The sequence below is a fragment of the Triticum dicoccoides genome, chromosome 3A, assembly GCF_002162155.2.
Source record: "Triticum dicoccoides isolate Atlit2015 ecotype Zavitan chromosome 3A, WEW_v2.0, whole genome shotgun sequence".
Classification (NCBI taxonomy): domain Eukaryota; kingdom Viridiplantae; phylum Streptophyta; class Magnoliopsida; order Poales; family Poaceae; genus Triticum; species Triticum dicoccoides.
The window spans coordinates 540,540,894-540,563,193 of record NC_041384.1 but is presented as its reverse complement, the minus strand read 5'-3'; the positions used below and the strand labels follow the sequence as shown (position 1 = coordinate 540,563,193).

At 46.4% G+C, this 22,300-nt stretch overlaps 1 long non-coding RNA gene and 1 other non-coding gene across 12 annotated transcripts; both read right to left on the bottom strand.

Annotated features, from left to right (window-relative positions):
* Positions 1-258: 258 nt before the first annotated feature.
* On the bottom strand, positions 259-21,791 carry LOC119269050. Of its 11 annotated transcripts, none has more exons than XR_005133417.1 (9): positions 21,485-21,791; positions 20,786-21,394; positions 20,585-20,626; positions 17,003-19,995; positions 16,524-16,628; positions 15,847-16,226; positions 5,180-5,287; positions 3,377-3,525; positions 259-846 (listed from the first exon to the last, which is right to left on the bottom strand). It is a non-coding gene; the product is annotated as an uncharacterized LOC119269050 (long non-coding RNA). The 11 variants fall into 11 exon arrangements; XR_005133415.1 differs by lacking the exon at positions 5,180-5,287 and having other exon boundaries at positions 15,847-16,061; positions 16,137-16,226; positions 21,485-21,790; XR_005133420.1 differs by lacking the exon at positions 5,180-5,287 and having other exon boundaries at positions 15,847-16,038; positions 16,137-16,226; positions 21,485-21,790.
* LOC119273824 lies at positions 3,999-4,113 on the bottom strand. The gene has a single exon (XR_005135006.1). It is a non-coding gene; the product is annotated as a small nucleolar RNA Z278 (small nucleolar RNA).
* Positions 21,792-22,300: the final 509 nt, after the last annotated feature.

Genomic DNA, 22,300 nt, shown 5'->3' with positions numbered 1-22,300 from the left:
ATGGTAGCATGCATATCAACTAATTGAAACAAGCAAACTTTGATGCATATAAATATCTGACTAGAATAATTCATTCCAACAGATTTTCCAATATTTCACTACATCCTACAAACTTTTCACTGACTAGATTTTGCACAGCTTAACACCTTGACATGAAGCAAGAACCCATCAGCATTTGGTGCAAACCACTATGAAACATGAAAAGGAATCCAGCCATTAGAAATCATCAACCATGCATGAACACACATAGTAGTTTTCTTTAGACAAATGAAATCTTTTCATTGGTGTCCGTTCCGGTCTATGAAAAGACCAAAGGTTCCCAGGTAAAGTACAGAAAGTGAAGTATACATTACAAGCCATATAGCAACAAGAAAACTAAGATTTGCATCCACTGCTGCAAATAGATTGTTGTTGTGTAGACATAATCTGCTCGAATTGCATCTTCCAAACAAACAAATTTGAAACCCACCCAGCATCGATCCATCCATCCTCTGGGCTTTCACAAATGAAAGGCCATCATTACCATGGACCAATCATTCCTCTTCAGATTCAAAAGGAACCTTGTCCAAAAACAAAACATTGGAATAGGCAGTGCAATTTCTTGACATCAATCAACTCCCCTCCCCTTGCATGATTATTAACTCACTGCTTGTACATCATAGAGCAAGGCCCTATGGCTAGCGCACATCTTTCAATTAGTTCCACCAGCACGGACAACATCCACATACTAAAACTGGTCCTTATACAGGTAGACGCATGAATTAGCCTTTCCTTTCACGACTTTTTACATGAACAAGCAGTTGTGCAAGCGCGTAACAACTTCATGGTCTGCTCCGGCAAGATCACCTGTTGAGCAACAATATCATGAGTAAGTCATGCATAATATCCATGTAATTTGCAAACAACAGATATAAATATATGCATCTAGCTTGCTCAACATGCAAAGCAAAGCACTCCAATGGTTCACTACATATTCGTGCAGGCACAACATAATCCTACATCATTAATCATGGATTGGCAGTACAACATTGTTGCCAGAATGGCATGGTTACGGCTGGAACCAGGACAAAAGGCTCATTTTTCTTAGTTCCACACACGTACTCACAACACCCGGATGTACTAGCATATAAAACCATCACGGCAGCGAGTTTCCCAGCGAAAAACCATAACTTTCATGTCCTTACACTAAGAACATGATACAGAGCAACAACACATCATGTCTGATAGGATCATTGGCCGTGTCACGAAAAATGAAAGCATACACGAGTAGAACTTGTACTTCAGCCATAGTGCAAGTCAACATGTGCATAGAAAATTGGTTAGAAGCTGCAACAAAAATACCGCACAAGCAAAAAGTTCAGACTTTTGCATGCAGCCTCTCCACAACAGATCAAACTTATGAAGAAACATGAAGCAGCAGTGTACAGGACAGAACAAGCTAATCTCCAAGAAAATGGATTAGCCCATAAAGATAACTTCTAAGCAGAGCCAAATGTTAAAAACTTGAGTGTGGAAATGCAGATTCTGCATGGTTCAGGAAAGGGATGACTCAAACATACATACACATTAACAGGCCAAGATCTATCTAGGACTTCCATTTGCACCCAACAAAATCACATTGCCAACCCTTAGAAGTTCGACAACACGCAATTCTCCCGAGTTTTTCAGCCTCTTCCAAAAATCAGAGGTACTAGCGACCGGATAGTTAAACTTTGTGGACGTTCGCGGACAAGCAGACACCATCCACTTGCGTCCCTACTGGTAGAGTTGAAGAACATGCATGAAGCTAATTTATAAGTTAGAGATCACAATTTGTAATGAGATGAGGAGCGGTCACCTGTAATGTGGCAAAATGTGCATATTCTTCACAAAGTTGTTATTTAAAATTCTATAGATGACAGGTCCAGTTGCTTAGGTTCAAAATTTCAGAAGAGAACAGATGAGAGCAAGATCTGCTACTAAGAAAGAAGCCCAATCTTTACCTATTAATAAAGCGGCTATCGCTTCTGGTCGTCCGTCGTTAAAATTACCCTCCATGTTGGTAAAAATTACCCACCAATGCCACCCGTAAGTGGAAAACGATTCGTTTTTCGGACTAAAAATCGCCGCCTCCCACGCTGTTTTATAGCTGCGAGACGAGCAGTAGTCAATGAGCGATGAGTAGCAGGGTGGTTGGCCTATTGCTCCTCTAGCGACGAGACTCAGGTTCGATCCCCAGCGTCAACAATTTTTTATCTTTCTTTTCTCACGCATGACCCATCTATGCATTCATGGGCCGGCCCATGTGCGGGGCTTTACTCCCCTGTTTCTTCTGATTTTACTTGTTTGTTTTTTCTGTTTTCTTTCTTCTTTAAATTAATTCAGGATCTAATATTCTGAAGTTACGAGTTTTCAAACAAAATGTTTGAGAAATCATACAATATATGTGAATTCAAAAATGTTTAGAAAATCATAAAAAATTTGCAGATTCAAAAAATGTTAGTCATTTTGCAAAATTGTTCGCAAATATTATAAAAAAAATCACAATTTGGAAAAATGGTCGGGAAATAAAATCAAGTGCATGATTTTGAAAAAATGATCATGTAGTCAAAACATATTCGGAAATCTGAAAAAAAAATGGCCATAACATTTTAGAAAATGTTCACAAAAAATGATTTTTAAAATTTGTTCCCCAATTTAAAAAAAATCATCGATTCAAAAAAAATTTGTTGAGTCAAAAAATGTTAATGAATTTGAAACCGTTTCATACATTTAAAAAGTTTGTAAACAAAAGTAATGTTCATTACTTTTTTAAGAAAATAAAAAATTTCAAAAAAACATGTTTGTCGATTCGAAAAACTGTTCACTAATTCAAAAGTATTTTATGTTTAGGATTCGATTAGTTTTTTGAAAGTCTTTATATGTCTTGGCGTTGGGAGTAGTACGTAGTTAATGAGATTTGTTTTTAAAGTTTTAAACGTTCCCTTGCGCAACATAATGACAAATGTAGCATGCACTGGCAAACTCATAGGCTTGGGATCTACCACGTCGAATGCATTGTGATCACGTGAACATCGCAACCACCATCGGGTAGGGTGAGAAAAAAAATAGCAACATGGTGAGCCACAGTGTTAAAATAGAGTACGCTCATGTGTCAGGATATTGAGTCATACTTATTTGGTTAGCCATGATTTTTTGTCTCCCATTGCAACGCACGGGCATATTTGCTAGTTCAACTCAAAAATAGGAACCAGATCAGTTCACCCAAAAGAATAACAATAGCAATAGTAAAGAATCAGAACTGTGCTAAGAGAAAACCTGCACAACTACGCAAGTATCTAGCTAGCTAGGGGAAATCAAAGCACTACAAGCGAGGAAGTAAGGGTTGTTCTCTTACCACAGCCGTAGAACTGAATGTTGCAGTTGCCGACGTGGTGCTTCTCGTGGTGCAGGGTTGTGAGCTCGCCGGAGATGGCTGCCTGCACCAGGCCATGGTCGTGTGGCGTCTGTAGCTGCTGGCCTTCACCGCCTCCAACAGTGCTGGTGCTGAGGCAAAACATAAACCACAAGTTATTATTGTTCATCTCAAGCTACTGATATAACAATAGCATTAACAACTAGAGTTGTCAAACAGGAAACACGAAAAATAACTCCATCAAGGCCACTATCTAACATAGGTTTCCATTGTTGTCAAACAGGAAAGCAACAAAAAAAATGCAAGACATCACAGGAGAGCCAAATGTTAAAAAACTTGAGTGCAGAAATGCAGATTCTGCATGTAGCTCTGCATGGTTCAAGATATGGGTGACTTGAACATACATAGCACATTAACATGTCGACATCCATCTAGGATTTCCATGTGCACACAACAAAATCACACTGTCAACCCTTAGAAGTTCGACAACACAACTCATGAGTTTTTGAGCCTCTTCCGCAAATCAGACGTACTAGCAATGACTGCTTAGTTTGTCAGAAATCAACTTATAAAAGAAAAACAAAATTTCATGTGATCATGAAGAAACTCAGACTTGCCCGTGAATGTCATGTGGATACAGTGCCTCCAGGTAGGTTCATCCTGTAAACAGGATACTGGAGCCATCGGAATCTCCAAATACTGGACGTGCCACCATTGCCAATTCAGATAGAATTTCAGAACAAAGTACATGCTACTAATCTAGATTCAAAACATATGGAAGACATCAAGGTAAAGAGCCTCGGATTTTTCAACTGGGATAACACATCTTTCTGCAGCAAGAGGAGGAACTGAATGTTAAAGGGGTGCATCAAGTAGCTGTTGTTCCAAACACTGTCGACTCACTGGAAAACTTGACTGACTCAAAGCCTCTTCTTTCCGTTGGTTTTACTGCCCAGATGGTCATAACAGACATTTAAGTGAAGATTTAAGTTCGCTTACAATTAATAACATACGTGTGAATGGGGAGGAGATTTGCCACAACTAATCTAAGGGAAATGGAATCAGTATCCATGGTCACAACAGAAATGTCAGTGAAGATATTGGTTCCCTTACATTTAAGGAATTGTGTGCAAACAAAGTAGAGGAAAATTGTCATAACCAGCTTGAAGGGAAGGAACAGCAAATTAGTCGCCATAACTCAGCTGAAAGAAACATTTTTAAGGCAGCAGAGATTGCCGAACGTCAGGCCCTAGATAATAGAGTTCTTGTTGAAACTGCAGCACCGATTGAATCTGCTAAAGCCACGTTGTTAGGGTCTTCTTGACCTTGCAAGACCTTTTCTTGACCTTGTAAGACCCAACAATGACATTTCCCCTCGTGTTCTTCATCTTCTTATTCCACCTCCTTTCCCTGGCCATGTTCCTTTCCACCCCTCTCTCTTCCATCTATCCCTCCTGAGCTACATTTTCTTAGAGTTGCATTTCTTATATTCGAAATATTGGGAATAAAATGATACCATGGAGTGACAAGTGGAGATTCTACCTCCCTTGTCATACGCTGTGTGTAGATTCATCATCTGTACGTTGTATTTTCCTTTTTTGTTTCGGTGTAGAGTACAGTTGATGAGATACAAAAGCATGCTATTCCTGCTTTAATAGAAACATTCTGATGCTGTGGTACTGTTGAGAAGAACTGTCTGTTTTGGCAGCGCAGAGGCACCGTGGTATTTGTGTGTTGTCATTTCATTTTGTTGCGCCGATCTACAGAAGTTCAGTTACGTCTCACCTTTGTAGCATCGTAACATTCGACCATCCAATTGATCCCCAGTGATGCATTTCAAGTTTTCAATACCGTACTTGTGATTTACGAACAACTTCAATACTACACTTCTCCCTGCAAAAAAAGAGAAGAAGAACAGCGCTGCATTTTGCTCTTTATTTATTCCATAGCCAGTCAGGTCTACTGATAATCTGAGAGCTTAAGAACTCGTGATGTAGTATATGAGTACCAACAAAGTACTAATAGCAGTAGTACTACAATCCTGGACAAGCTAGCAGGATAGTTTCAGTTAAATAGTCTTGAAAAGTAGAGGAGAACAGTTCCAGCTAAGAAGAGTCTAAACAAAGATGAACAGAGAAAGATTCAGGTTGGTATAGCCCTCATATGAAAATCATTACAAGAGTCAATTCATAGCACTCAATGCATGGAAATTTATGGGGCTGCCAGGGTATTAAATCAAGTACTTCATCTCTAGCTCTCTCTTTCTGTGCACCTAGAGAACTCGTGACTTGAGATTTGGTCAGGTGTACATATGTCACAGAAACATGCTCCTCGATTGATCTCCAAAATTATGAAGTTATTATATTACTAAGAATCATCCATGGTCAATTATTGGAGTGAAACAAAGAGGTTTAGAAATAATCCTTGGCAGGTAAGCAAGATATAAAAGCACTAGATGAACAAGATGTGGATAACTTAATTAAGGACAAGGAAGATAATAGGTCAGCAATTAGGGGACACACACTCACATCACTTCAGGAAAAGAAGGGGGAAGGCAGTGACAAGGGTTGCTCCACAAGCCTCGAGTCAACTCACAAATCATAGACACCAGTGGCCTCTACAGGAAACGGGTACGTAGAGCAAAATGCCAAAAGGCAGCTCTTACATGCCTGCTGACGATTTCAATTATCCCATCATTGGTTATTACCTATCACTGCTACCAGGTTTTTTCATCAACCTTGCAGCAGAAGCCCATCAAACAAACACTACTTACTACCGTACTGCTCCATTGAAGCCACGTATCATAGCGGCAGATCACACACGAGTCTCTCGGTACAGTGAATGGGACATTGAAAGGCATCAAATGAATCAACCTAGCATCCTTGCACGACCCAAGATACATACATGCATGCCTCCTGCCACTGCTGCAAGCATGAATGTGAAACTGGCTCCCCCAACTTCCCTAGCTCTCCTCCTTCGCCCTGCCATGGCGCCCCCCTCCCCTGCCCGCTCCCTCCCCGGCGAGCGCGTCTCCTCCGGCGACAGCCGCTGTTCCGGGTCCAGGTCTAACAGCGTGGCCTGCACTCGCTCCTACCGGGACGTCGCTCGCACCCCGCCGCCTGCCCCGCCCGCCCGAAGCGCGGCTCCCGTGCCGGCGCCCAGCAGCCCCCAGGCTGCCCGCCTCCGCCCGCCTCGGGCCCCGTTCAAAGGTGCATCGCGTCTCGCACAGCACCACGGTGGACGCCGACGGCTACCAGCAGTCGCGCCGCCGGAACCGACGCCGACCTCACCGTGAGCCTAAGCCGAGCCCCATGCCACGTCGCCAGCGCAGCCCATCCCCTGAAGAGCTCGCCGGACTCTCCTTCCGCTGCCTTGACCCCCGTCACTGAGTCCGCGACTGCACCAACGACATCCGCTGCAGGCGGTGCCTCATCTCTGGCCATGACTCCCGCGGATGTGATGACTACCACTACCGCGTCGGCCGCCAACCCACCCGCCGCCCCAAGGGCTGCCGCGCACCGCGACCCCCCGCCGCCCCACGGACTGCAGCGCCCCAGCCCCCGCTCCGGCCGCACACGTGAACGCCGCTGAGCCAGCACGCATCATCATGTCGCTCTCCGTTGAGATGGAGGAGGCAGAAGAGGTGCTGAGACGGGCGACGGTGGCCACCATCAGTGGAACTCGGCCCCAGGTGTCCGCCGATAACGTCGCTGTGCTCCTGTGCTCCATGTTCAGCTTTGAAGACGGCGACTTCACCACCCACCTCCACAAGCCTGAAGATTTCCTGATCATCTTTGGATCCCACGCCTCAAAGGACCGCATGAACGGCGACCACTACATCCGCAGCCCGCGCTTCTCCCTGTAGCTACGCCCATGGTGCAAGCTTGCCCACACCGGCTCCGGTGGGTTCGAATACCGCGTCGAGCTCGAGCTCCGCGGCATCCCCACCCAAGCCTGGCACTTGGCGACGGCGGAGCACATCCTCGGGACCAGCGTCTGGATCGAGCGCCTCCACCCACAGACGCGCTCCCTCGCCGACCTGGCCACGTTCCACCTCTCCGAACGCGCGCACGACCCCGCCGGCATTTGCCTCGCCACCACGCTGGAGATCGTCGAGGTTACGTCGGGCCGCACCGCCTCCTCCGCCCCAACGGTCACCACCCTCACATACCCCATGGCCATCGCCCTCGTTCGCTCCGATGTCGACCGTGCTCGCGCCCTCACCAGCCATGCAGCTCGCCCTGACGGGGAGGGGGACGGAAACGAGGCCGATGATGACGGCGCCAGCGCCGAGCCTGGCCTCGAACGCGGCCGCTTGCGCCGTCGTACTGCCGCAGCACCGGAGGCACGCGCCAACGGCATGGCACCGGCTGGACATCCCTCTGTGGCCAGCAACGCGCTGACGGTCTTGTCGTCGCCGATCGTTGGTCCGAAGCCTGCACCGCCGTGCGCGCACCAACGCCACCGCCCGTACAGTCCACAAACCAGTGCATGGACGCCTGGCCCACCTCCAATGACGATGCCCGACACTCTCGTCACAAAGACAAAAGAGGAGAGGAAAGAAAAAGCGCGCAAGGATTGAGGCTGCGCTTGCCAAGGCTGCTGCAGCTACGGATCCCAGGCCGACAGGATCGCCCCAACGGCCGAACGCACATGTCGCATCGCTAGCTGGCTCCCTGGTATTGGTGCAGAGCCCCCTCACCCCAGAGGCCGGGCCCGCCACGACCACGTCTCTCCTGTTGCCCTGCAGCTAGACGGGCGCCACAGCTGATTTGGGGCCGGCCTCCCCCAATCGTTGCGCGCCTGGGGATCCAGTCAGCCTGTCCTCATGTTGCGAGGTCCCCGACTCACAACCAGAAGTGCACCCACCACCATCCGCTTCTGAAGCTGACCCTGCGGCTGATCCACTGTCGGGGCAAAGCGCCGCTTTGCCTACATTAGTTCCTGGCACCACTGTGGACACCAACACCCGCCCCGAGGACCGATCTCCTGACCGCATCGATGCTGCGCGGGATGATATGCGGGAAGATGCGCAACAAACCCATACCACCGCGCCAGAGCGCCCCCCAGCTCTCGAGAGAACTCTTGAAGCTTCTGGCACCGATATAATGGGCCTCCAAACCGCTACCGCCCCGACGGCCCATGATCGTGTGCGGATAATGCCCAGGCCACAATGCCCTGACGAACGGAGGCCCCCGCTCCTGAGCACGGATGCCGATGGCCCGACCAACGAAGATGTGTACCCTGCATCGTCTCCACCCACCGTGAGGAGCGCGGCCCGCTTCGCCACACCTACGGTCACGCTTCGCCGCTGCCAGCCAGGCGCAACTACGATGAGCTCCTGGACCTTGGGCGATTTCCTAGCCGCGGCCACTAGACAGCTCAACCCTGTCTTCCCCACCCCAGGCCGCAAGCAACGCCGACAGCCGCTCAACTTCGCGCCGCCGCGGCGTGGACGATCTGCTACCATAACAAGGACCAAGGCAGCCGCGCCGCCCACTGCCGAGCGCCGCTCGCAGGTTCAGCTGTTGCGCACCTTGGGCATCGTCGGTGTAGACAAGGTGATCACCCCGGAAGCAATGAAGGCCTACGACGACCTGTTCGCCGCACCGATCCCCAAAACCGTCCTTGCAGCCATCGCCGCCCTCGTCGGTCGCGAGCTCCCTGATGACCCATTCGTGGCGCCGATCACCACGATGATCACTGGCAGCCCGATCGAGGTCTGATCACGTGGCCGCGCCCCTCCCATGTCGATTAAGCCTTCATGGATCACGACCCGAAGATCATAATATGGAATGTTCGCGGTAACGCTCGCGCCCGGCGCACCACAATTCGATCGCTCATTGTATCCATGAACGAGTCAATTGTCTGCCTCCAAGAAACTAAGATGGAGTTTATCTACTTGTCTACTGTCCCTGAGACTCTTGGCTCGGACTTTGACGACTATGTATACTTGCCTGCGATCGACACCTATGGTGGTATACTGCTAGCCTAGAAGCGCAGACTGGTGACAATCAGTAATCACTCGCTCACCACAAACACATTGTCCGCCCAGGTGTCGACCCCCCATAACGCCACTCCCTGGTCGCTCACCATCGTCTATGGGCCGCAGCATGACAACGACAAGATCGCGTTCCTGCAGGAAATTCACGAAGTCCGATCCAACTGTGCTGGCCCATGGATGCTTTGCGGTGATTTCAACCTGATCTAGAGCGACGAGGATAAGCACAACGGAAACCTCAACCGCCGCATGATGGGGCGCTTCCGACGTGTCATCAATGACCTCGCCCTCAAGGAGGTAAACCTAAACGGGTCGGCGCTACACTTGTTCGAATGAACAGACCCCGCCAACCTTGGTTCAACTTGATCGCGTCCTCTGCACCGCGAACTGGGAAGAGCAGCTTGGCGAGTGCCACCTCCGATGCTTGGCTTCGGTCGTTTCTGACCAGAGCCCCCTCCTCGACTGCTCACCCCTACCCCCTGCACGCCGGCGCTTCCACTTCGAAGTTTACTGGACACGAATCGAGGGATTCCAGGACGTGGTCGCGGACGCGTGGCATTCCGTGGACGACGCGGACCCATTCCACTGCAACATGTGACGCATGCAGGCCACCGCGCGCAAGCTCACGAGCTGGAGTGCGCGCACCGTGGGCAATATCCATGACCAGCTCGCGATCTCACGTGAATTGTTGATGCGATTTGACACCGCCCAGGAGAGTCGGCAACTGATGTTGCATGAGGATTGGCTACGTAGGCAGATCAAGCTCTTCGACCTCGGCCACGCCTCGCTCGAGCGAACCTTGGCGCTCCAATGCGCGCGTGTTGCATCACTCAAAGATGGAGACGCTAACACCTCCTTCCATCGCCAGTGCACTTGCCGCAAACAGAAGAACATGATACATACTCTGATGGTTGAGGGCGCCATTCTTACCGACCCAGCAGAACTGGCCGCGGCGGCTTTCGCGCACTTCGACTCCCTGCTTGGGACCGATCACCCTCGTGAATGTGCCCTCAACCTTGAGGACCTTATCACGCCATCCAACCTTGATGACCTTGACGCCCCCTTCGGCGAAGATGAGATTTGCCAGGCTGTCAAGCGAGTGCTGGCGCGCAAAGCGCCCGACCCGGACAGCTTCACCGCAGAATTCCTGCGCTCCTTCTGGCCTATTGTGAAGCATGACTTTGTCCGTGTCTTCTAGCAGCTTTACGCGCTATGGGAACAGGGATTCAACTGTCTGAACCAAGCGCTGCTAACGCTAATCCCAAAGCGTAATGACGCAGCTGGGTTGGGTGATTACAGGCCCATTAGCCTAATCCACCTCGTCGCCAAGATATTCGCGAAGGTGTTGTCCCTCCGCCTTGCGCCCACACTGAAGGAGCTGGTCAGCCCCATCCAAAACGCTTTCATCCCTAGACAAAGCCTACATGACAATTTCGTGCTTGTCCGGCAATCGGCACGCCTTCACCAACTGGGCACCCCGCGCATCCTCCTGAAGCTCGACCTTGCGTAGGCATTTGATTCCATGTCATGGTTGTTCCTCTTCGAAGTCTTGCATCGATATGGCTTCAGCGACCGTTTGCTTGGCTGGATTGCTACCCTCCTGTCATCAGCAAGCACAAGGGTTCTCAACGGCGTGTCGAGACCCGCGATCTGGCACCGCTGTGGGCTTTGTCAAGGCGACCCGGTGTCGCCACAGCTCTTCATGCTTGCTGTCGACACATTGGGGCGCCTTTTCCGTCACGCGGCCGAGCTCAACGTCCTGCAACAACTACACCCTCGCCGCGCGCTCCCCGTCCTCTTGCTGTACGCGGACGATGTCATTCTCTTTGCCACCCCTCGACACGCGACACACTCGCCGTCCGAGAAATCCTGCAGCTATTTGGCCAGGCGTCAGGCCTACGGGTCAACTTCCAGAAGAGCACAGCTACGATGATCAGATGCAGTGGCGACATGGCTGCCGCGGCCATCGCTAACCTGGGCTGCCCAATCACGGCGCTACCCATCAACTACTTGGGGATCCCGCTCACCCTTGGACGCCCAACCGCTGCACAACTACAGCCCCTCGTCAACAAAACCGTTGGAAAGCTCCCCACCTGGAAGGCGCACCTCATGAACAAAGTCGGACGCCTTGCCTTCGTCAAATCGGTGCTAAGCGCGATCCCCATCCACCAGCTTCTGGTGCTCGCGCCGCCAAAGAAGATCCTCAAACTCCTGGAAAAAAATCCAACGACGATTCCTATGGGCGGGCCGCACCGAGGCACACAGCGGCAACTGTCACATCAACTGGCAACGCGTCTGCCGCCCGACCCGCCTTGGCGGACTCGGAGTGCACGACCTGGAGCGCACGGGCCTGGCCTTGCGTACCAGATGGCTCTGGTTCGCCCGCACAGATGACAACCAGGCATGGTCTGGCCTCGACCTTCAATTCAGTTCTGCGGAGCGAGCCTTCTTCACGTCCACCACCATGATCCTTGGCAACGGCCGCGCACATTGTTTTAGGAAGACCGCTGCTCCATCTCAAAAATAGCGCCACAGCTACATGCCCTCATCCCCAAACACCGCCGCAAGAGCAGGACAGTGGCATACGGTCTGCAAGCACACCAATGGGCATCGGACGTTAGGGCACCCTTGGTTTCCGCGAGATTGGCCAGTACCTGCTTACATGGCATGCGGTCGAGCACATCACGCTCACTGCCGAGCCGGATCGCCTGCATTGGAAGTGGAACACAGCAGGTATTTACACGGCGCAATCCGCCTACCTCGCCACCTTCCAAGGCTCGACCTCCTGCCCCGCATGGGAACTCACCTGGAAGGGCTGGCCACCTCCACGTGTGAAGTTTTTCCACTGGCTTGCCCACCTGGGACGTTGCTGGACGGCTGATCGCCTTGCTCGTCGTGGACTGCCGCACCCTCCTCGCTGCCCGCTCTGCGACCAGGCGCCCGAATCAATCCAGCACCTAATCCTAGAATGCCCCTTCTCCAAGCAAGTGTGGCACGAGATCTTGTCCTGGCTGCGCCTGACATGTAGCGTGCCCTCTAGCGAGGAATCCCTGTCCGAGTGGTGGCGCTCGGCGCGGCGGAACACGCCGAAGCCCATGCATAAGGGCCTCACCACCGCAACTCTGCTGATCCCTTGGATGACCTGGAAGCATTGGAACGACTGCGTGTTCAACGACGCAAGCCCTTCGACCAATTCACTGATCTCGCGGATCAAGGATGAAGCTAAGCACTAGGCAAGACCTGGCGCCCGTGGCCTGCATGCCATCCTCCCACAAACCTGGGACGTCCACTGATTTAGATTCCTGACTATAATCGCTCCTCTTCGGAGGTTGTAACAAACTCTATCTTTTCAATACAAAGAAACGCAAGTCTTTTGCATTTTCTCAAAAAAAAAAGAATGTGAAACTATACAACTTAGGGGGGCACAGTGCTCTAACACTAACACATGCTTGCATGCATGCATGCATATATGCTGCTATTGCATGCATTGATCAAGTTGGTGCTCTTCACATGGGTAGCCTTTCTAGCGTAAGGACTAGAAGGGCACCAAGGCAAATATCATTGCCTCTTAGACTAAAACAATGAAACAAGACAAAAGGAAGAACATTTTTTTCCTAGGAAACAAACGTGACATACAATGCATAATTAGTGGCAAACCAAAGTGCAGATACGCATGCTAACTGTTGATCTAAAATGCTAGTGCAAGAGAATGCTCAACGCGTGCCTCCTTGGGGTAAGTTACAAAAGGGGCAAGCACTGAACATTCTAGACTTCTGCCTTTATACAGTGTAGATTGAAGGTCATAAGCTTATATGACTCCAAACTAATGAAATATATCCCTCGGGAAAACTATGGAAAATCAAAGCACTCCCAACTATCCATATTACTTGTCGCTTACAAAGTGTTGTACTAAACCAGCGACAAGTAATATGGATCGGAGGGAGTAGAAATTATGATCCCACCGAGATGAAAGCAAGAGATCTAGCTTGAATAGAGAATACTGCTGGTATCAATTTTCAACTAAATTTCCTAGGGGGTTAAACCCAACACCTGATATCAGATACCACTGTCAGGTTATGAATTTTTTTTTTTGATAAGATGTGTGAATGGAGAGCAACAGGTCCACATCATGACAAGCATGAAGATCTATTAATTCTTTTGCTTCCTCTACTCTACCCTTTGGTATGGACAATTGGGCATTTAAGAGGTGCTCACCACCTCCATCTGTCCTCTCCAATGAGAAAAGAAAAATAACAACCAGTAGATATGTACCCTGGCGCAATTGGACAGCTGCTTCATGCAGGGGGTATATAGCTTTGTCCTTAAATGCTTTTTTGCGCTCTCGATCTCCTCTCTCCCCCTGCCACACACATTTGAAAGCGCAGCAGCATTTACTCTACGCCTCCAAAACACTTCAAGGCTTTGCTATGCATGCAAAAGACTCAGTTTTCTCAGCTCAGAAGTTAGTGGTAAGTGGACAAAATGGATTGAATTTAAAACACTGAAGCAACAGAAAGGCAGGAATCCACGCCATGTCCAGGAACAGTTGCAAGAACAGGAGCAGCGATGAGCTAGTAGAAGCAAAGGGGCGAGAATGCTGCTAAGTCGTGGTAGTAGCGATACAACTAAACCTTGCCCAACAGGGAAGCCTCAGAGCAGGGCATTCAAAGCATGCATGGCTCTTTCTTTTTGGTGCAAAGGCATGCATGATTGGGGTGGGTGTTACTACTGCAGCAACCTGACTAGTCAAAATCCAAACGCGCATGCAGTGCAACGGATCCAGTTTTATGGCCCCATATCTTTTGCATCTTTCTTGAGAAGAGAACTTGTCCACACCGATCCTTCCAAGAGATACTAGCTAGCTAGCTTTGCCATCTCTTGGCAGTGAAATCAATGAGGTAGGTATAGACGTACAGCCAGGAACCACCCATCCAATAATACTACTATATAATAATAATACTCCTAATATCCATGGCCATGATGGTTCAAGAATGGAATTCCTACTTCTCCGATATAGCTTGATATACCGATTCTGGTCTGGATAATCCTAGTAATTCCTAATAAATTTAGAGTGTATCTTTTATGGTTCTTGATTGAATACTTACATTACGATACCATGCTTTTTGAAAGGAAAAAAAATACTCCTACCATGTTTTCTACTCACTCGTTGTTCTGAATCCAACAGGTTTTGTTCAAGGCCCTCTGCCCTGGACCACTGTTTTCCTCAACTCTGAAGAGCAGCCCGATGATACATCATAAAATGACCATAAGGCCTCATTTGGTTCCAAGGGATCCCGAGGGGATCCCAGCCTTTTCCCCGGGTGGGCAGACCACGGGCTAAGTTGAGCCCGGGGAAGTAAACAGGCCCATTTGGTAGGATGCGAGGGGAGAAGATCCCTGGCCTTTCCACGGCCCGTCCCAGGGTCAGATCTCCCGGTGTCGACAGGTCAGGGAGAAAACCCTCGCCTCGTTCGCTCGCAACTCTCCTTGCGACCGAGAGCCCATGGCCTCCGCCCCCTCCAGCCTCCATGCCTCCCCATCCGATGACCTGAAAGCGACAGATCGGGTCGTCCCCTCCAGCCTCCGTGCCTCCCCGTCCGACACCCCCGCCTCCTTGCTCAAGAACCGCCTCCACGCACCTCTCCTCCGGCGGCAGCGGCGGCGGCGACGGCGACAGATCGGGTCGTCATCCAACCAACCCCCCTCAGCCCGAAGCTTTTCTAGCATTTTTTTCGGGATGTGATCTGGTCTTCTCCCCTCTCCCCTATTTTGTCCAAACTGACATGCTGGCATCCCCGTGGTGGGAGGAGAGGATCCCCTGCGTCCATGTAAATCCCCCCGTGGGGGATTAAAGCCCTGGGTTACCTCACCCTTGTAACCAAATTAGGCCTAAATGGGTAGCTTATGACCGTAAGATTGGAACATGACTACTGCAGATCCTAGAGCCCCATCGATTAAAAAAATTAACCAGATGGCAAGCTAAAGATCTTCCCAGATCTTATTCCTGTCTGCAAGGGAGACCTTGCAGTTCCAGGCTCCTACGAGCGATGTGTACAAGACATATGGCAGACTAGATGAGCAAGGTGGTGGCGTCTGCGCCCTCCCGGTGCAAATTTGAACTAAAACCACGACAAGTAATTTGGAACGGAGGGAGTACTTGTATAGAATACCATCCTGAAAAAGAAAATTTATGTTGGAAAAGAAACACTGAAGCTGATGTTGGAATATGATCCTTGTTTCAATATTCAGTGTAAGTCATGCTAACATATATGTTTTCACGATTTGCTAGCTATCACTATCATAGTATCACCATAGACTTGTTGCAATCTTTTGCTAATTTAGATGCTGGATCACGTTTGCATCACTCTTTACCCGCCCCCATTTTTTACAAGCCAATCTGTGATGGGTTTCTACGGAAGAATACATGAATGTGTAATAATCAAGGAAATACCTGTCCAACATAGAGCTTGTTGTCACGTCTGATAATGATATATATGCTGGACCTGCCAACAGTTGAAGGTGGAAGCTACTCCCTAGCACCGACAGTTACACAGACCACCTCAACCAGTTCTGAGATGCTTCTCTTGTTGTAGAGATCCAACAGTTTATCTTTGCATTTCGCGGTAACAATGCTCTCGACATCCTTTGGCAGCAGTCCAAAAGCACCTGATGGAAGTTTGAATCCATTTTCCAGGCCATCAGGCCTATCAACCAAGCCATTTACAATAGCATACACATTACCTGATCATTTGGTACTCTCCATTTATGCATGCAATGATTCAGAAGAGAACTGAGCAAATGAAAGAATTCCATCTTCAGATCTGATCTAGCCTGAAAAGAGTTCATAACCAGTAAGCATACAAACGACCATAGGTGGAAAAACAGATTGTTAAGATCTTCAGGACTCCCATATTAGAATGTTGCCGGTTTGCCAACAGCAAATTTTGCATGAGATCTTTAAGAATGAATAGTTGTCTGCTGGCATTATAAATAGTTTAAGATTCTTTTGTGTCTTCCTAGGTTACATTTTGCAGTTCAGAAATTCATCTATTCAGCGTCAAACGATGCATGAAAATCAACAAACAAAAAGCCAATAACAATAATACCCAGCTTGGATACAACTGTTACCAGCATACACTGCAGAAGAGTGATATCCAAACATGCCACATTGTTCAAAACTTTCAATACACCAGTGGCTACTTCTTCAAAATTTGATGGAAGAATCGCTGAAGCCTGAAAAATTTAGCTATCATTTTCTAGCAAGAAGAAAGCTAAATTAAATCAATGCCATAGTATCTAAAATGCCTACTAGCTACCCGCAAAATTATATCTATATATGATGTCAAAAGGTCAAGTTTTCTCCTTATATCAAAGTATGCCAGTGAAAGAAAATTTATGGGCAATACCCTTTTTGTTCATGAAACAAAAATGGGTACTTCTTTGAAGCTGAGAAATTTAGTGCTATGTATCAAAATGCATGAGTTCTACAAACATCGCACCTCAATCTTGTAAAGCGACTCTTAAGGTCTACAGCGCAGTTGAGTTTGGAGATAAAAACAACTTTTCTCAATAAAGCATTGCACCTTAAAACAAGCAGAAACACAAACCTGGTCAGATGACAATCCGTTGTTTGCCTGCAGCAACACAGCTGTGAACAGTGAAGGCAGACTAACCAGGCCTGTCTCAGCCATGGCAGAAAGTACAAGCACTGCAGGTTGTTTTAGGTTTATTTCATTGCCTTTTCCAGGACTGTCATTCATTTCTGTACATATATTATTCATCTTTCTTCCTTCAAGGTGACCATCCACAGTACTATTTTCATTTCTCTGAGTGGAAACTTCAAAATGTTGATCTATTCCTATTGTATCCCCCAAATTTGATAATTGTATTTCTGACACAGACCCTGAGGTATTCTGACCAGCAGATAGATCTAACAAGCCTTTTTTAGTTTTATCCAATGATCTTCTATCTCCTCGAGCAAAACCTTCATGTTGTTCGGCAGGCTTGTTTTCTTCAACCACTTCACTAAACCCAGAGTCATCACATTCCGAAATATCACAAGTGTTAGATGGTAATTTGGCATCTCCAGACTTGTCGTGCCATCAGCTGGTTGCCAACTCGTATGTCTAGTACTCTAGTGAACTAAGATACATTCGAGAAATGTGATAAAAAGTCTTGCTAGTACAGTTCTTAATAAGAATCATGTTAAATGAACTAGCAAGACTTTTTATCACATTTCTCGAAATATTCAGAAATCACTATTACAAAAACTGAATACTACCGAACTTGAAAACTGACTACAGTACTTCTGAACTTGATATTCAAGCAGCTTAATTTTTAGGTGACCATAGATTTTCCACCAACTTCATCTGTTCAGCAATGTCTCCAGGACTGAAACACTGAATGCAACATGGTATTGTGCTATTAATAGTATTGGAGCCCTTAGGTTCACTTTTCTTCTCCCCAAAACCTGAATTTTGCTACTGGTTACTACTCCCTCCGTCCCACAATATAAGATGTTTTTGCAAGCTATGTTTAGTTTGCAAAAACGTCTTATACTATGGGATGGAGGGATTAGTAAAAGGTCTGAAATTTCAATTTAATGTTACTCGTACCGACCATAAATAAGAAGACATTACTCTCTACCCTCATACATTTACTGTCATCCACTTGAACAGATACCTGAAAAGCAGAATATTATCAGTTCTCAGAAGTATACTAACAAACAGATAGAGGCCCCCAACACACAAGCGCATATAACACTTTAGGATTAATATGCTTCACTACCCTAAACTGGACACAATGTTGAAAGCATAGATATCTCAGAGGGATATTAGATGTACCAAACTGTTCGGAATGACATGAACCCATAACACGCTATGAATCAAAAGTATAGTGAGAAACAAGATAAATAGGCAAACTCTGTAACAATTGTTTCAATGCACACTAAACCATGTATTTTATCAGTGTGCCAGATACAATGGTGGGAGTCATCATATTTAACTAGTTTGTGTCTTGTAACTGAATGTTATACAAGATTACTCCTGGATTGAGGGCGGGTTAAACTGGAAATCTGCGAAGATTGACAAGCAATCGGCTGAAAACTAATTGACAATTATTCAAAAATTTCAGCCTGTAAAAATTGACAATTGTATGCATGCCTAATGTGCTTTTCTTCCCGTGTGGAATACCCAGAAAAAATGACTGAAAATGAGAACTGTTTCATTCAAATTGCAGAGCCAGTGAGTAGCTCGCAAATGTAAGTACAACATGGATGTGAATAGGGTTGTATGAGAGTAACAATCCCAGGTCAGATCTCTCACAACATCCTCCAGATTCTTGAGGAGTTGAGGACAGGTATTTTTTTCCCATAGATCGCTTTTCGACGAGAAGTATAGTTACGGCCATTACATCTTTAATCTTACTGCTTTGCCAGATGCTAAAAAGACGACCATAAAAATCAGTACGGCCTAATTGAGTATTGTTGCACTTTACCACATCCACTGAAGTAGGAAGTTAAAATATTAGAGGTGAAAACAGTAGCATATGCATACACAAACAGTAATTCATATACAATCCAAGTATAAATCATGTGTCATGCAAATGTGGGAGCAAAGATATGCTAACCTATGTAATGCTAGTGAACTGTGCACCTCAAAAACTCACATACATCTGAAATTACAGCAGAACCAGACAAAAATTACATGGAACTGGCAAGGAAAGCATCCACGTCTATTTTCTATAAGACAGATTTATGCCACCATGAAAGAAGGTAACCTAGAACAACACGAACAAAAGTATGTGGTTTCGAGGGACTTGAAGCTGACATAACACTCTTACCTTATTTTCATGTATAAAACAAACCGAAATCCACTGATTAGTGCACCAGTATCATATTGACTACCCAACGGGGGTAAGCACAAGCATATGTATGGTGTGAAAATGCATTACCAGCAACCTATAAGTGGCCATTATTTGTCATAATGGCCCTTGGAATAAAATGTGTGAGCAGCAAACACACCATCATTCAGTACAACTCAGCTGATTTAGAAGCTAGTTAGATCATGTTCCCCAAATTCAGATTCAGGATAATCAATCAAGAATATATACTCTGCTTACCAACATTTAACAAAGAGAAAATTTAAACAACGAAGCATTAACCACACACAGATAAGTATATTATGTATTTTCATGTTAAGAATTTCTGAAGCTATTCAGATAAGGCATCAGAATAAAAATGTTCATTGCCACTACTTCTCTAGCAAATAGACAATTAGCAAAATGCAGGCCTCCTAGAAGGAGCAAATAAACAACTATTAGGGGGGAAAGGGAAAGGAAAATGTTTTGTCCTCGATAGCTAAGCCACAACAAATCAATAGCAATCATCTATTAAGGGAACATTGAGATTGATTAATTGATGACTAGCATGGCTTAATACACAAATTGGGCGGAAACACATCAATATTAAAAGTTAGGTTTATGCTAGTTCAACCAAATAAACACCAAAGATAAGACAGCAAGGAAGAGGGCCAGTCTTGTACCTCATTGCAATTGAAATAAATCTAATTTGAAACTGGTAGTAATAACGAATTGCTCCAAACTGCATGAAACAAGAAAATTAAGTTACTCATATACTGAATAAGTAATATTGGTCATGCAGTCAGCTGAATAGAGAATAGCATATTGTACACACAAGATAACAAAATTAACACTTAAGTAATTGTAATGATCAGAAGCAAGAACTGCACACTTAATTTAAACAAAAACCCTCAAAATCCTAGCATTGCCAGAAGATCTCAATACACATTCATAGGAGAGCTCTAGCTACTTCCTTTTCTTTTGCGGGAAGAGAGCTATCTATTCTCTTAACAACAAAATTCAGGATTCAACTAATTCATAAGCATCAAAAGAAAATTTAGTTTGTAACCAAACATGTACATATTCTTCTATTCTGTATTGCCCAAACAATTTATGGACTAGAATGCACGTGAGCAAACATAGAACTATCTTTGAGTTCCTTGCAGATTGCAAAAGAAAACAGAGACATAACATTGACACGGTCGCTAATTTGCGTTGCTAATTGAAAAACAACATGTGTGTGCAATGGAAACAGATCGAATTGGACATGTGCTGCCAACCTCGAGGATTTGCCTTAGGAACAAATTCAGAAAAACAGATTATTCACATACCTTAATCATATTACCAGCGGTTCTTTATGGGCTGTGCGATACCTGAATACATCAAGGTGAACTTGGAGTCATGGAACTTGAGCTGGTGAGGACATCGGGCATGTTTGAGCGGTCAAAACTAATTAACAAGATGCATTCGTTCATTCAGCTTATGGTGAGTGTGTATGCTTTCGTGTCTTGCCATGAGTACACCATACTTACCATTTTCTCGCCTGCACAGCATTTGGCTAGTCCGCAAGTCTTGCATCTTCTTCTGCTCCTAGATTTCTTGGCAGAATTCCAATTCCTTGTTTGCCTAATAAATTCACTAAATATAAAACAAATTCCTCGTAAAATGAATCATCTTTAATTGAGGAATTTTTTTCTTGTAGGTTTGCGCAAATTTCGATAATACAAATATACAGAGAGTTAGCATTGTCAGCCAGGTCCAAACAGAGACATAGCATTGTCAGCTAGGTACAGCCGTATAGATTGATTGTTTATGTACGTCATTACTAACATCCAATTAAGTTGGAACCATCATATAGCTACAAGGAAGAAAATTCGTGAATTCTAAACAAAAGCAAAAACGCAGAGAGGATTCACATGTCTTGCAAAAAAACTAAAATATCTCAGCTGAATCAGTCTGATACTATACTGTTGTTCCTTTTGCTCCGCAGCATTGAGCTCTCCTCTTCTTCTATGTCATCGGCTGGGCCTTCTTCTCCACCTCCATCATCTCACTATCAGGTGCCTGTCTCCAGCATCACTTCCATCACTCCCTAAACTCCTCTTTTTTTTCCTTTCCTTCCCTAGTTTCTTCCCCTTCCCCTGCACCACTCCCAAAAATCAATAACCCTAACCCTAGAAATTCAGAAATTAATGGAGGAGGAGAGGTTAAGAAGAAGAGGGGGGTCTTACAAGCGATAAGGCCGCCGAGGGTGGAGACGGATGCCGTAGAAGGCCGCTGGCGCCGCCGAGCTCGCCCCGATCGTTGCACCGCCCACGTCGCCTCCGGTTCGCCACCGCGTGGGAGAGGGAAAGGGAAGTACACCACGCTCGAGAGAAGTAGCCATAGCAGTCGGGTCATTCCTCCGGTGCCATCCCTGCCGCCGCCGCCGCCGCCGCAATTGCGAAATAGAAGGGACGGGGGGAGGGGAACGTCATCGTGTGAAAACTGCTCATAGCGACTGGGGAATGGGCTAGATTGTTTCTTCACATCGGGGGGGAGGTGGGCTAGCTCCGGCTATCTTTTTCCATCGATGTATAATTACATCGGTGGACCGTAATTTTTATATCGATCGCTGTTTAGACCAGACCACCGCTCGGTCGATCGACCAAGAATAAGTAATTCTTCGCCATGGGATATAAATAGAGTATCTATATTTAGGATGCAGAATAAGTTATTCCTCACTCGAGATAATCTTACGATCGCTTCCTAAATAAATTACGTTTAGAATATAAATAGTTACGTGCATATTGAGTCAAAAAATTGATATAAAAAATAAAAAATAGATTATAAAACCAGAAAATCATATTTTATGTATATTTTACACTATGTCTTTACATTCATAATTTTACGTAATATAAAATATTTTTTACGACGAGTACATGTTTTTCTTGCGTTCTCTTTTTATGTATAAAATAAGATAAAATTTATGAAACGTAAAAATACAGTGATTGATGTCAAAATAGAGAAGGGGTGAAGAATAACTATTCCTTACCTAGGGTGTACAA